The sequence below is a fragment of the Heterocephalus glaber genome, unplaced genomic scaffold, assembly GCF_053883595.1.
Source record: "Heterocephalus glaber isolate CG9 unplaced genomic scaffold, H.glaber_assembly_v1.0 deba00000676, whole genome shotgun sequence".
NCBI classification, from domain to species: domain Eukaryota; kingdom Metazoa; phylum Chordata; class Mammalia; order Rodentia; family Bathyergidae; genus Heterocephalus; species Heterocephalus glaber.
Window position 1 is genome coordinate 24319463 of NW_028258156.1, and position 16544 is coordinate 24336006.

At 39.2% G+C, this 16544-nt stretch overlaps 1 protein-coding gene across 5 annotated transcripts in view; it reads right to left on the bottom strand.

Annotated features, from left to right (window-relative positions):
- Lhfpl3 (LHFPL tetraspan subfamily member 3) overlaps positions 1-16544 on the bottom strand; it is a 593649-nt gene that overhangs the window by 343984 nt on the left and 233121 nt on the right. The window lies entirely within an intron of this gene.

The following is a 16544-nucleotide window of genomic DNA, read 5'->3' on the forward strand; positions in this document are numbered from 1 at the left end:
AATTTCCTGGAAGTTACTCAGAGATTTGGGAGGTGGTGAGTGATTTTAAATCATCCCTTCCTCCCATGTTAGGAGACAAAAGAAGGACCAAACTCTATATGGCTGAAGCTGTTGGATATTTTATAGCATTTATCAAAATAGACAGAAAGGTGGAAAAGGAGCACAGAAGAGCATATTTTTGCATTTTACAGTACAGTTTCTGAGGCTGCCTTCTGCCCTGAGTTATTAATCTGAAGACCAAACTCTGTCTTCAATTCAAAGGGTATGAACTCTAAGAATGTGAAATGCTGTTTCTCTGAGGCAAGGACATTGTGAAACATCTATAAAACATGATCTGGATTCTTATTTTAGGTTCAGTATCAAAATAAAATGGTAGAGGGCCAGGGATTTAGCTCAGTGGTTCTGGCGCCTGCCTTGCAAGTGCAAGGTCCCAAGTTCAATCCCCTGCACCACCACCCCCCGCCCCAAAGTAGAAAGCTGTAGTGCACTCACCTGGAAGAGTGGAGTAAAGTATTTCTTTACCATAAGGAAACATAATACTGTATATAATAGTCATAATACAGATTAGCATTTAATAAAGCAGCTTCTAAGTGCTTTATGAAAATTAACCTACCCAATCTTGCAAGTAACACTATCCTCATACATATCCCCACTTACAGAGGGAAAGCTGAAAGATGGAGAAGTATGAGGTCACTAGTCTGTCTCACAGCTAACAAAAGTCAGAATGTGGATTGGAACCCATAAGTTTAATTCCTGCTTTATATTTTTATAATATAAAAACCCTGATGTAAAATGAGGAAAATTTAGAGATAGTCATTTTCTTCATTGGATTCATTTCATTACAAAATCAGCAAGCTTAAAAACCTGTTATACCTAAAATATTTCAATTATAAAATCTACTTATATACAAATTTCACGTGGATTAATTATAGGCAGCATATACACTTTCTTAATAATGAAGAACTGAATTTGTTCCTGTTAAGTTTCCAACCCTGGATGAGACATTTATTCCTTCAGACTCAAAATCAATGTGATTTTCACAGATGATTATTCTGAGGGGAGAAAGCAATGCCTTCCTGTTTCTACTCCACCCATGGAAAACCGAAATTCTCCTCATAGGCCCCTCAGCAGTATCTCAGTCATGTCAGAAGATCTCAAACAGTCCAACCACGTACAGGGCAACACAGTGGGCCCCTTGAACATCCAGTGGGCCTTAATCAATTAGGAGGAAATTGCTACAGTAGCAATAAAATAGGAACCCTTCCTTTGTGGGGCCACCACCCAATGTTCTGGGAGCTGTCCATGGTTCCGACCTGCATGAACCTGGCCATTCAGCAGTGTTTATTCCTGCACATCTTGATTACTGGGTTCACACCTTGTTCACTAGGTTGCTACCTGATGTCTCTTTGATGCTTTGGGCTACTTTAAACCTTGTGAGCTTTATAACCTATGGCTCTTGTCTAAGCAGGGTTTTACAGATTAGGAAACTAAGGTGCAGGGAGATTAAATAATGTGTCCAAGGCACCCAGATGGTAAGTAGTAAAGTGAGGATTCAAACCCAGTTAGGTCATTTCCCTAAACAAGGGCCAGAAAGACTGAAGGTAGTACTTCACAGAAGCAGGCAGAAGCCACCAGGCCACAAAGCTGAAACATTTTAGGGAAGAGAAGATGGCTAATTAGCAGAACACATCATGAAAGGAGTGGACAACTAGCTGGCCACATCACTGGAAAGATCTCAGAGATGAACATATTTCAAGGGAAATAGCCTTCCAGTCTTCACACTCCTCTCTGGGAAATCTATCTAGATTTCTCCCAATTATTCAGTTTTCCTTCATTTTTATTTCTGAAAATCACTAATACTTTTAATTTAGTTTAGGTTAATTTTTTTTGAGTGATTGTGTTACCAAGGGCTGGTGAGCATGCCTGTTTTCCCACTCTGTCATCAGCACTGCAACTAAACATTTATTACTACTACTACTACTATATACAATATAGTGGATTCTGCATTAAAAGTATAGTGGCAGTATGACTGAAGCCTTCCTGAACAAAATAAGCCCACAGGATCAGGGGAGCCAAGGTCAAGGGATAGAAAAGAAGGCAGGGTTCACATTCCCAAGAAAAGCACAAGACCCCTGCAGGGCAATCTTTGCAAGCAGATCCTGCTGGCAAACCAGACCATGCCTGAGGACAAGAACTCTAGGGAGAGCTATTCAAGATGAGATTTGCCACAACTGGAAACATGCCAATATTATTCATAATGAAAGAAATTTTCCTAAGAAAGAAAGAAATGCAAATCATGCTTCCCCCAAGCTCAAAGAAAGAAAGCCTCTTTAAAACCCATTTGTTTGCAAAAGTACAAAACATCTGTCTTTCTCTGGCTAATTTAATAGTCGTTTTCCAAAATGCTTCCAAACATGAATGTGTGTGTGCCTGTGTCTGTGTGTCCAAGGCCAGGGTAGGGGCCACTAACCTCATTCAAGTCTATTAAGAAATGTTCTGATTAGTGCATCATGTCATGCAGTCTATTGAAAAGGTCAAGGTCAATAGCTGAGCTAAATATAACCTGGTGAGAGAGAGGGGGGGAGAGAGAAACAGAGAGAGAGACAGAGAGAGAGAGAGAGTGTGAAGAGAGCTCTGGAAAATTTTGAGAGGCTTTCATACTGTTTGGAGGATAAGAACATTTTTTGAAGGGATTTCATTGTTCTGTATGAAGCATGAGATCGAAAAAAAAGAAGTATCAAAGAAAACTATAACCTCTTATACAAAAAGCGTTAAAGGGAAATCTAGAATAATTTCACTGGTTAAAATATCATAAAAATGATGCTGTGTTCCTCCATTCTCTTTTCTCTAAAAAACTTAAACCATTTTCACAGGTTTCAATAGAACTGACAATTTTATGCTGTTTTGTGAGAAGAGAGGTCAGCATGACCTTCCTAGTATACACAGATGACCAGGATGCTTTGCTGCTGAAAACCCCAATGACTTATCATGGTCTTTGGGGGAAAGCCCAAAACCCTTTGTCATGCACGTAAGGTTCTTCAGCTTCTGTCTGATGATTATGTTTCCGTCTCCTCTTCACTATTTTCCTCCACTTATTCCTTGGTCTTCCAAATGACCTGTGATGTAACTATGCCTTTAGACAGCACATCCTCTCCTGCACTGCCTGCAGATTCTTCCTCACCTAGACATCACCTGACAGCCCTGTCCCACCTTCTGTTCCTCTCACCAGGCAAGAGTAATTTCTGTGATAGTTAATTTTATGTGTCAGTTTGGCTGGGTCATGGTGCCCAGGTATTTGGTCAAACATTACTTTGGTGGTTTCTGTGAAGGTTTTTTTTTTTAAAACGAGATTAAAATGTAAACCAGCAGATTTTGAGCAAAAAGATTGTCCTCCATAATGTAGTTTCAGCCAATCAGTTGAAGGTCTCACCAGAACAACTAGCCTCCCTTCCAACATTTGCTCTTTTCTGGGATTCCAGCCTGCAAGCCTGTCCTGCAGATTTTGGACTTGCTGGCTTCCATAACCCTGAGACAATTCCTTTAAAATAAATCAATCTATCTCTCTCTATATATCAAACTGATTATGGTTCTCTAGAGAGTTAATACAGTTGGCCTTCCCTTTGGCTTCTAGTAAACGTTTTATGAGGCTATCACATAATATCTGGCACATTTGTCATATTTATTGGTTAACATCCCTCTCCTCTTTTTGTAAGCAGCAGGAGTGCAGGATTCTTGTCACTTAACAGTTTATCCCCAAAGCCCACTATGTGCAGTGCCCACATAACATAAAAATTATAAGTAGTCAAGGTCTTCAGGTTTAGATATAGGAATATAGAAGTTTAGCAAAACCTTTCCCATCGTGCAATAGGTACCTTCACAAGGTTATTCAAAGCTGCTATAATTTTTGTTCTCTAATCTTATTTCTTCCTCCCCATTATTTGCCAGTTATAAATGCAAAATCCTGGTAGCAATGTCCTTTGTGGGTTCCCATCACCCCAGTGCATATTGGGGGAATACACACCAAATTATATTGTATAAATAAGCATGGGGCTGTGCCAAAAAGGGTATACCTTGAAAAAAATACTGGACCAGTCACTCCTCCAGCCCTATCTTAATCAGTTTTAATTATATGCTCCAAGCAATAATATTTATTATTTGCCTAGCACTGAAAAATGTGGAAAAATATCAACTGCACTCATACCTTTTTGTGTGGCAGGAGACTGACCTTCACAACATCATTCTTATCAAGAAGTCTCCTCAGGCTTCCTAAACCAATTTCCCCCCATCCCTTCACACTAATCTGAGCTCAGTGACAGAAAAGCATATTTCACATTCCTTCTTGCACTTCCTTTCAAGAGCTCTATAGTGCAGTGGCTGAAAGTACTCTCTGGAGCTGACTGCCTAGGTTTATATCCTAACTTATCCATGCTAGCTGTGCAGTTCTGGGCAGTTAACTTCTCTGTGCTTGAAGGCTTCATCTGTGAAATGGGGATCATAGCCATTTCCTAGGATGGTAGTTAGCACTGAATAATTATCTATCTATCTATCTATCTATCTATCTATCTATCTATCTATCTATCTATCTATCTATCTATCTCCTATCGCTATATGTAGCAAAGAATAAGGACTAGAATGTATGCGCTATTAATGTATTTCCTGATCCAAAATCTTCAGTGGCCCACCTGGATTACTGCACCAAGTATAGAATTTCACATTACTTTTAAAGTCATATTTGCCATTTATTTCTTTCTTCACCAGCGTACCAGGTCCTCTCACTTCTTGTTCAGATCTTATTAATCCTCATCTCAACCTATAGTGGTTGCTTTTCTTCACAAGTTCAACTACTGAATTCTGCAGTTAGTCCAGTTCTGCCAAATGTTTCTTGACTCTGATATTCTGCTACAAGTATGCTTTAAGGCCTACACAATTCTATCAAACATGTAAAATGAATGCACTGAGCCTATGGTCCTGTTGTTTTGTGTGGGCAGCCAGACTGGAAGGTCTTTGAGACCTGGAACAATGGTGGTTGCCTCAAATCCTCTCTGAGCTGGTTCACAGTTGGCTGTCAGCATTTGTGTATGGACTGACTGGAAACCATTGTTTGGAGTCTCTCTCATAAAAAGATCCAGAAAAGAGATGTAGGCACCTCATTCCTTTCGCTACTCACCTGGGCTATTGCAGGGTTGGCAGCTATGGCTTGCCTTGACATAAATTCTTACTAGAGCACTGAAGAACTTATTTTTCTCTGACAAATAGTTACAAGTAGAATACTGCAACTATATTCCACTTAATCTAAAAACCACAGTTTAGAATGTATGTAATCAACAAATTGATTTTTACTTGAACTTTTCATTTGTAACTTTCCACTCATTTTATTTAACATAGGACTATTTTTTGCATGAAATAGTGTATTTAAAATATTTAAAATTTTTATTAGTACATTTGGAGTACATGGGGAGCTGGTACATGTACATTGCACATTTTAATTCTTCAATCATCCCTTTTCCTCTCCCCTCCCCCCTCCATCTCTTGGCTCCCTTCCCTTTCCAAAAGGTCTATTTCCCTCTATCCTATTCTCTTTTATTTTGGTCTTTATTTATGTTTTTGGCTATTTATATGCTCAATACACACAGGAAACTGGAGAACCAATGATTAAAATAAAATAAGAAGTCAAGACTGAGAGGAAAACTACATTAACTGAAAGAAAACCTTTTATGGTTAGGGAATACTGTCTTTAGATATCTTGCTTCATAATTAGTTTAAATATGTTTAGTTAAGAATGTAGGGTGGAAACACTGATCCTGAGCAGATGATTTAAAAATGTGTTGTTAGGGTTTATACCTAGTTGTTCTCCAGGGCCTCATGCACTCAGAGGTGGGGCTTGGATTACGGGGGTGCTGCAGCTGGCCTGTGTTAAAAGGTGGGGTCTGGTCAGAAGACGTAGGCCACGACCCGGAGGGGTGAATCTCCCTCCATGGCTCTGCCTTTCACTCTCTGATTTCTGGCTCCCATGATGTGAGCAGGTTTCCTTGGCTAGACCCTTCCACTACATCTTCCTGCCTTGGAGCCAAAATGAACCTTTCATCCTTCAAGTTGTAGGTGTCAGGTGTGATGTCTCAGTCAGGGGGGAAGTGACTGAGACATACGTTGCTCTTCCAACCTTTAAACATTAATTGTGTGTGTTGTTATATTTTCCTAAATGCATTTTATCTTAAAAATCATATTCTATCACTTTTTTCAGATTTGAAATATTTAGGATATAACTGGTACTTGCTGATTTTCACTGAGTGGAAATTAAAAGATTTTTTTCCTACAGTTTGAAATTATAGCTGGTCGTCATAATATTTTTCATTAGACACATTCGATATAAACATAAGGTCAAAAGGGATGGCCTGAATTTTCCTTCTGAAAGCTTCTCTGGTCCTTGGAACTTGGATGGGGCTAAAATTTCAAAATCTTATACTTTTCCTCACGTCCTATGCTATGAGAAAGGGTGATGGTGTGGCAGGTTACGTGTTCGCTGTCCGGAAGTCTTCTAACTCTGGGAATGGTAGGCAGAAATGTGGCCCTCTGGACAGCTGGAAAACCATGTCTACCTTTAGCATCGTTAGAAATCATGACTTTTTTGATTTAAGAGGAAACCTTGAAAGGTTGCCCTAGAACCATGTCACTATTGGTTATTCATACTTTTTATAATTCTCATGCTCCCAAGCCCTGGAATACACTACTGCAAAGGAAATGCATTACATCCCTTGAGAGCTTTGAAGTAACCAATGCAACTATCTACACTGACTGATAAATATATTAATTCCACTGGAGAGGAAGGAGATTCATTAGTATAGATTATACATATTGAAAACCACCATTTTCTTTAGCTCCTATGAAGGTATGTGGAGAAACCTTACATTTTCTCATAAACTCTCTCAGCAACAGTGAGAGACAGGTGTGGATTATCACTCTAGTTCTATAAAAAAGAAAACAGGCTCAGAGTGATGCCCACAGCTGAGTGTAGGCTGTGGTGCAGGCATCTGAACCCAGGCCTGCAGTTCCAAAGCAAGAATTCTCCTAACAGCTATGCAGCCTCTGGAGCCAAACTACACCAAAATATACTCTTAAGTGATGAGGTCTCTATGTGCTTTTATAGTGACAGCAAATCTTTACTTCTGTGTTGCTAAAATTAGTATAGTAACAATTTAAACTACAATGAAAGAAATCTAGATTTTCACTTATATTATATGGAGGGGCCCATTGTTGAAGAGATAAATCTTCATAGAAATTTTAGTTTCATTTTTTGAATTTCTTTTGAGTGCCTTTTTGCTCCCCCAAAGTTACACTTGTTATCTAGTGCCTTATGAACTTTCACTATATAGTGTGTGATTACTAAATAGCTGGCAATCAGTCTTGGCCACACATCAAGGGAATTTTGAAGATAAATTAGGTGCTATAATAAATATTCTGTTCTAGATTCACGTATTTCCACTAGAATATATAATTAAATATGAACTACAAATTAAGAGTTAAATCAAATTCCATGGTTGTTTCACTGTTCTTTTTCACCAGTTGTTCACATGATTGTTTCAAAAAGAGGCTGCAAACCACGTGCACTTACTAATGGCGCATTAAATATAGTCTTCTAAGAAAGTTAGATAAACGATTGATGTCCCTGTATCACATGGCTCAGTAGCTCACAACCAGCTCAAAACAAAAATTTAGACTGCTAAAAATTTAAATTGCTAAAGTTCCCTCCTTTTTTCCAATTATCTTTTCTAAGATTTTGAGTTCACTGTGGGCTCATAGGCAGCCAACAACCCTTTAAGTGTTAGCGTATGAAGATTTTTCACACCAGCTGAGAAAGAAAGAAAAAATGCCTCCTTAGTCCATGCAGAAGAGGGATGGCTTGGCTGATAGGCACTTTTCAGTATGCTATGCCCTATCTGGGAAGCAGGACGGGTGGCAACCAGAAACTGATTCATGAAGAGTGATCAAACAGTTTTCTACTTTTCAAATAGATTTGCTAAAGCTGCAGGCTCTAATTATAGGGGATTCTGAAGAGTGGGAGGAAGGAGCTGCTAGTTGGAAGGATGCAAATGGCCAACCCAAGTCCCTGCCCTTAACTCAAGAGCATCTCAAGGGGCTGCCCAGAGCAACTGGAGGGGAGGTGGTGAGTTGCACAGTGCTCTATGGGAGCCAACCAGAACAAACTCCCCTTGAGGAAGGCCCAAGGGAAATCAGAACCCTCCTTCACACTGTACCCAGAGCCAGCAGGAAGAGATGCAGAGGAACTGACTGCTGACAAGATTGGATACTGCCTAGAGGTCAGGACTAGAGGGATGCAAGAATCTGGGAGTAACTGAGGAATGGAGTTGGAAGGGATGAACATGAGGGAGCAGGTCCAGAACAGGCCATGTAGAGGCCAAATCCTGGAAGCCATATGGTGCTGATGCCATTTGGGGAAGTTCATTTGGTGTTCAGTCTCTTTTCTATGACAAATAAGCCAGAGAAAGAGGAGGATAAAAAGGTGGTGATTATGGATAAGATTGACTTTTATAAGAAAAACATAAAGTGGACATGATTTTCATATCATTCATTGGCTCTAAACAAATTAACAAAAGGACAATTTTCAAATGTAAAAATGATTTGAGAGTTAAGGAGGGTGAAAAGACATGAAATCTTGATTTCTAGATGAGATGAGGCAGTATTCATTTTGGTTTAAATCCCGATGGACAAACTGCCAGGTTTTTACCTAATGTACATAATCCAGAAATGCTCAACTTGAGATTTATATGAATGAACATGTCTTCTATTAAGCCAGACACCTTTCCAAAGGCTAAGAAATACTTCTTTGTTTCTCTAGAGTTTGTTTTTTTAACAGCTTTGCTTCTGGTGAGGGGCAGGAAGAGGACTTATACTTTTAAAGAGTTCCATGACTGCATGCTCTTCTTTCCCCAAAATAATTTTCCATATTCCATATAAAAGTGTACATCTTTCTTCAGAAGATGAGAAGAACAGAGTGGGAACTGACCTATGATGACTATTTTCTATCTTTGTCACAAGACTTCATCGCTGATGCTGAATGATGCTCACCCATCATTTCTCACCTAAAAGTCTTGCATGTCCTAGAAAGAACCTTGAGATAAATGACTTCAGGGCTTGGGGTTAATGGGAAAAGAAAATGCTACATTTCAAGGGAGAGAACAACAGATGTTCCATCAAAATGCACCTGACTCTAGAATGCTCCAAGATTCTCTCTTTGTGAAGGCAAATTATAATCTTGTTGTTGTCTCCCTAATTGCCAATTATTAGACAAAATTTCTTCTGCTACATCATTAACTCGTACCCTGAGATGGCCATGGGTCCAAGCAAATTCCCCCCAAACATAGTTCATTCTCTAAAAATAGGATCTTAAAATTCATTGGAATAATTACTTAAAGGTTCTGAAATTCCAGCTATTAGTGATGTTTTATCAGGAAAAGCATTTGAATTATACTACATTGATTTCCGTTTGTTCTAAATGGCACTTGGCTGGGTTAGCTAGAGGAATTAAAACCAGGCACCTACTTTTGTGGGTTGAATGAAATTCAAACCCTTACAAGCAGGTAATTTTTAAAAGTTGCTTTTGGTGGGGAAAGTAGATGAAAAGTGTAGAACATCAATTGTTTCCTTACTCACTCCCCTCCCCCATCCACAGGGTGTATGAAGCAACCTAAGTCTGAGAGGAGCAAAAAAATTTCTTACTGAGAACCATAGTCAATTAGCCAAGATTCCATTTTGGGGAAGGCAGGGCAGTAGACTCAGGCATCACAGCATACTTTGTACAAGACTAATTTGGGAAATCTCAAACAGCAGCTGTAGTCTGTGATGGAGTCTTAGGATTTTTATAGCAGCCCTCACATTTGCTTCTGACCATCAGAGTATAGGTCCACCTCTTACTGGTCCATCCCTTAAAACTACTTAGACAAGTGAAGGAGTGCATCTTCGTTAGTTGTACTGCCTTATCTTGCTCAGCGAAACAAAGTCAAAGTGATACAAGGAATGGAAACCTTCCACATCCAGGAAGTGGGATCTCACAAAATCAAGTTACCTCCTGTTTTAGAAATCATCTGTGTTTCTCTCCTGGTACTTCTGCTTACCAGAAAGGACAGCACTGTGAAATGCACCCTTCTCTGCCCTTGTCTTGTGCAGTCTCTCTCTCAGCTGCATCACACTGAAATACCCACTCCTAGCTTCCTGTAGTTTCCTGTCCTGGTGATCACAACATGCCCTAACTTTTTGATTTTCTCCTTACCTTCTGGCATTTACTTTTGCTCTCCTTCTTGGGTTCCTCCTCCTCTAATGACTGATAAACACTGGTGTTCCTGTGGCCTTGACCCTAGGGTTTTTCTTCTTTGCTAGGCTTTCTCCCTAGGGGATTCCATTAATTCCTATGATTTTTAAATATCACTCATGATTTATTTGGATGACTCAAATTTACAGGAAAATCATTCAAGTGTATTCATTTAACATTTATTGAGGATTTTCAGTTCAGAAAAATGCTTCTATGTTATAATTTATGATAAACTTAGCATTTTTACTCATTTAAGAATCCTTTTCAATAATCTTGCTCTATCTTCCCACACTGCCAATCTGTCAACAAGTCCTAGAAACTTGTTTCTACAGTGTTTCACATCTTCTTTCCTTCCCATGGTCAGAACCCTACATATGATCCTCATCACCTTGAGTCTAGAAGGAGAAACGAGCCAGTGGAATACTGAATCCACCTCACAGTTTGGATGGAGTGATGAAAGCAGTCACTCAGTGTGTATAATTTGGTGCCTATGGTGTGTGTGCCTAGTGCTGAGAATTTAGATTGGAATCAAATTGTCCTTGCTCTCCAATCCCTTATATTTCGTGGAAATGAATGAGTAGTAAAGTCAATGACACCCAGCTGCTTGGGAGCAAATGGGAGGGGGACCTACTTCCTCCTGGGGGTCAGAAAAACTCTCCCTATGGGAGCAAGTTTGATGGTTTGACGGAACAGGAGAGGTTAGCTAGAGGAGTGTGTGTGTGTGTTGCAGGGAGGCTGTGCATATGTGGAAAACAAGACAAGCATAGTGAAGTAGAAAACTTCTCAGGGTTCTAGGCAGAAAAGTGATAAAGTCACAAGTACTCTTTAGAATGTTACCTCTGACTATGGTTGAGAGAAGAGTAAGAGAAAAGTTCATAAGCTGCTGTTGCATTCAGTAACCCAGACAACAGATAATGCTGGCTTTGACCTTGGAGAGTAGCAGTGTGGAAGGGCAGAAGGGATGTAATCAGTAACTGACTAGCCCTGGTGAGTGATTAAATAGAACACTGTTAGGCTCACATCTGTCTCCAGCCTCTGACTGATTCCAGGCCAATCACAACCTTCCCTGGCCTCCAGTTCCTTATCTGGAGGACAGAGGTAACAGTAACTAATACCTCATTGATAGTTGAATAGGAAGTTTTGTATGTGAGACTATCTGACATACAGAGAATTCTTTAAAAATGGAATTTTTCCTTCCAGTTGAACACTGTATTGATCTTGTATTCTCTATCTTAGAGTACATAGTGGTTCATTTTTATTTTGTTATAATTAAAACTTCCTGTTGACCAGTTTCTCAACTTTGGCATTACTGACATTTAGGGCCAGATAATTCTTTGTTATGGAAGGGTGTCCTATGCATTGTGGGGTGACCTTTTTCTACTAGATGCCAGCAGCAAGCAACCCATCCCCATTCATGAGAATCATACATGTCTCCAGCCACTGCCAAATGTCCCTGTCACCTGGGGAAAAAATCAGCCTGGCCTGAGAACCACTGTTCTAGATTTTTCTGTCCTTCTGGCCAGCCATACTTTCAGTACCATCTCTCATCACCCCAAATACAGGTTTTTATTACTTTTCCCCACGGAATCTAGCCAAGTAAAGTGGGTTCTCTTGTTTTACTACATAGTTTCCCTAAGTCTTGCACAATGCCTACAGCAGATCACTGAGTCACTGAATGAACTATCAAATACATTCATCTAATCCTTAGTGTCAGGAGATCAAAGCTCAAACTCTTAGTGCTGGGATCAACACTGTATAAATTTAGGCCCCCGCAATATTGTAGCTGGATCCTACTTCCTATTATGCCGCACCAAACTTACCCTTTGCTGTAATACTCTGCCTTCCAGACTTCTACATTTTGTGACTCAAATATCCTCCACCTCTACCACACCACAACCATGTAAAGAAATCCAACATAGAATTGCCAACCTTTAATTTTGGTAAGTAAAAACATTTTAACAGTAGCATCTACACCACCATTAAAGAGAATTTTAATACTCAAAATGGAAAATAACATAATCTCAGAATAAAAGAAAGCAATTTAAACAGAATTAATTTAGTCTATTAAAACACACACTCCATTGTCTTATTTTCTTTATTTCTGAGAAACTACTGGTGAGGACAACATTATGGAGCTTAATGATGGAACTACTGATTGCATTTTCTGCTCAACCACACTTGGTAAGATTATTTTCTTCCTTGACCTGAACCTCTTGGCCAAGGGGCTTCTGTATATCCCTACCATGAATATGCTCTGCCTGCCAATCTCTGCCGGAGACCTATTCTTTCTTCAAAGTCGGGTTTTAAAAATTCAGTCGTGTGCTCCATACCAGAGGCAATCCTTGCCCCAACTAAGCATACTTCCTATTCTACCTATTGGATTTGTTTTTTAAGGCTGCAACTAGCAGCATCTCTTCACCTTTGTATAAAGAAAGGGATCTTGCAGGTAAACAGCACCAAATAAATGTGTACTGAATTAAGTGTTTAAACTGACTCTGACTTCAGGTTTTCTATTCCCTCCTCCTAGAATACCTATTCTCATGGTTTTCTATTGCTGCCATAGCAATTAACATGAAGTTAGTTGCTTAAAAGAACACAAACTTAGTATCTCACAGCTCTGTAGGTCAGATTTCTGACACAAGCCTCTGGGCAAAAATCAAAGTGTTGGCAGGGCTGTGCTGGATTTTTTTATCCTCTAGGGGAAAACCTGTTTTTCTGCTTTCCGGCTTGCAGAGGCCATCTGAGTTCCTTGGCTTGTGCCCCATTCCATTCATCTTAAAAACCAGCAATGTTGCATCTCTCTGATCATTTTCCTATACCCCTCCTGCCATGTGAACTCACAGGAAAAGCTCTCTGATTTTAAGGACCCACATTATTAGATTGAATCCAGTTGGATAATCACCTTTCCACCTCAAGGTTCTTAATTAATCACAAGTTTGTTTTGCCTCCTAGTGTAATATACTCACAGTTCTGAAGGTTAGGTTGTAGACATTTTTGAGGTCCATTAATTATTCTGCTGACCATACCTACTCTCACTATTCTTTATCAATATACATTCTTTCTCTATTTTAAAATCTCCTTATTCATCATTTGAAACTGGCTTGAGACCACAGAAATAAGGATGTGAAGCCATGTCTATTCAAGTGCAAAGTTGCTTCCAACACCATTGTGCTAAAGAAAACAATGGCAGAACCCTTCCCTGTGTGGTGGATGCCCACTATGTGGAGTGGATAATGAGAGAGTGGAAACATTTTACTCTGAGATGCTTTTCAGATGGCATTTGAAAATGCATGATGCTTTCCTGAATACACAGCATAGGTAAGGTTATATGTTCAAAGGCAAACATTTAGGGGCATATAAGACATCTGAAAGACAGAATCTTCTAAATTGGGCTCTGGCTTTTTAAACTCAGCTCTGCAAAGTTGGACAACACTCATTCCTAAGTATCAGTGTATTTTTAGCACCTTGGGACCTTAACAGTTAGGCTCCCTGTGCTATGATCTAAGTACATTTCTCACAAGTTCTCCTAAGCTCTCACACTGTTCAGATGTGCAAAGCTGATGTGCAGTAGAAAGGGCTATTTTTGTTTAAAATCTTAGCATTGATTGTACAGTAGTGACTCATGGCTTGGTCACTTTAAGACTTAATATAATAGTCTGTGGAACTAAGGTCTGTGTGGCACAATTCATCATTAATTGCCACTGAACTGAAACATAAAGCTTTTTTTTTTTTTTTCTAGCAAGGCTCAGGAAAAACTATTTCTTATAGAAGAAACCTTGCCTTGATTTCTGCTCACTATGATCTGTCTGTTGAAGTGGTCAGACAATGCCTGAAATTACCCCTGGCTTCAGGAAACCTTTACCTACCCAAGGAAGACCTCGATGGAAGGAATCTGAAGGACTCAATCATTATAGGCAAGACTGTATATTAAATTATCCTTCATGAATCTCTTCACTTGCCCTTGTTCATTTGCACTAAAGACCACAAGGGAAAAAATACTTTCTCTGATTTAGGTTAGCAAAAGCTCCATCACTGTTGAAAAGCCTTCATCTATACATGAGGATCTGAGCTACACAACTATGAAGCAAGAAATTCAACTATTTTATCCATGCTGGACATAACTGACAATTACATCATGGATGTACACACACTGCCCTTTATTAATCATTGGCCAGATAAAACCATGAGATGGGTCGGACTCAGGCTTAGAGAGCTCACTCAGCTTCACCACATGTGCTTTCAATTTAGACAATGTATGTAGGAACACAAAACAATTGGGGCAGGAATCTACAAGTGAGTTTGAGGGATAAAGCAAAAGAACAGACAAACAGACCATAACCAAGGCTGCCTATACTGAGGACGTTAGCAGAATATGTTATTTATAAATAACTAAAGATTCTACTGATAACCTCATTTTCTAAAAGTCCTCCATGGGAAACAGAAGTGTCAGAAGGAGGAGGAAATGTGAAAAGAATCTGAGAGCTTTTAGAAATAATTACTGTTAACTGGAAATGTCACTCTTCCCCACATTCCCAAGTCTCTTTTTAGATTAGTGAGCAGCAGTGGCCAGATGAAGGCTCTGTGTTGAAATGGCTTCTATGACGACAGCTAACCCTTTGCAGGACTAGAGCTCCTCTTGAACAGATGGACCACCAATTTCTTAGGTTAAAGATCAGCCAGGCTCATTAAAGAAGCTGCAAGGGTTCAACAGCTAAAATTCCTTTTTAACTTCACATCCTGATTGACAGGAGCATTTTCTGCTATCTAAAATAAAAGGTTACCCTGGGATGGGAGGATTAAATAGCCCCTAATACTGATATATGAGGACTTTAGGAAAGATTATAGGAGAAAGAGGAAGAAATCAGTGGTCATTTAAGCCTACTGCTATTTCCCATTATCGATATTCATTGGCACGCACTGTTACAAATGTATTGGCTCAAAGGAATTAGTGGAAGAGTTTTGTGCACAGAGGAAATGCAATTTCAATGTGTTACACCATTCTAAAATACACAGTATGGGTTGTAAGAAGGAAATAAACAGCAGGAGCATCTAATCATCAGTGTAAAGGAGCAATTTTAAAATAGAAAACTTGAGGTTAGCACTCAAGGGGAAACTTAGGGAGCCAGAGGACATAAGGCGCATTTTTTGTTGCCTGAGCAAGATGGAGTCACAGAAGATTGGATCAATAACTTCCTCTGGCAGAACTACAATGTTAATTGATACTGAGAAAGAGTCAATCATTTATTCCTATTTTAATAGAAGACTTCATGTAATATTCCAGTATACCTGGGAAAAATTTCTTTCAATTGGCCTGGAGATGAAACAGTAGATATTAAAGGAGTCCCCAAAAAACTAAAACTAGAAATTCCTTTTGATCCAGCTCCTCTCATTGTTTCTTGGCCTTTTGGCTAAGATCAAGTGTGATCCAGCTCCTCTCCTTCTAGGTATCTTCCCGAAAGAGTCAAAGACATCATGTTACAGTAATACATGCATACCCACATTTATTTAATTATTTTTTTTGAGACAGGGTCTCACTATGAAGCCCAGATTGGCCTCAAACTCACAGCAATCCTCCTCTCTTAGCCTCCTGAGTGCTGGGATTACAGGCATGTGCTACTATGCCTGGGGCATACTCATGTTTAAAGTGGCACAATTCATAATAGCTAAATCTTGGAAACAGCCTATATGTACACCAACAGATGAATGGAAAAAGAAAATGTGGTATTCATATATAATAAAATCCTGTTCTGCCATAAAGAAGGATAACCTTGAGGCATTTGTAAGTAAATGGATGCACCTTGAGCCCATAATGTTAAGTGAAATAAATCAGATGCACAAGCTTAAATATTGCATGGTTTTTTCTTATATGAGAAACCCAAAATATAAATAAATTAAAGAGCAAAATAAAAGATAATAGGAAAAAGGAGGCAAGTCTTGTGAAAGGGAAGTTTACCAAAGAATGGAGGGAGAGGGTAGGAGGGAAGGGGAAAATGATGAAAAAAGAATTAAGATGTATTATGTCCAACTCCCCACAATGAATGTAATCATTATGTACTGGAAATATGTACTAATAAAAATAAAAATTGAAAAAAAGTAGAACCAAAAATATTCATAGCATGTAGGCTGGGTTAAATATTTAAAAATTAAGAAACCAAATTTGATATCATTGTTCTCTTACATGCATCTGCTCTCCTTCTTCAGTTCTTGCAGCTTGAGGGTT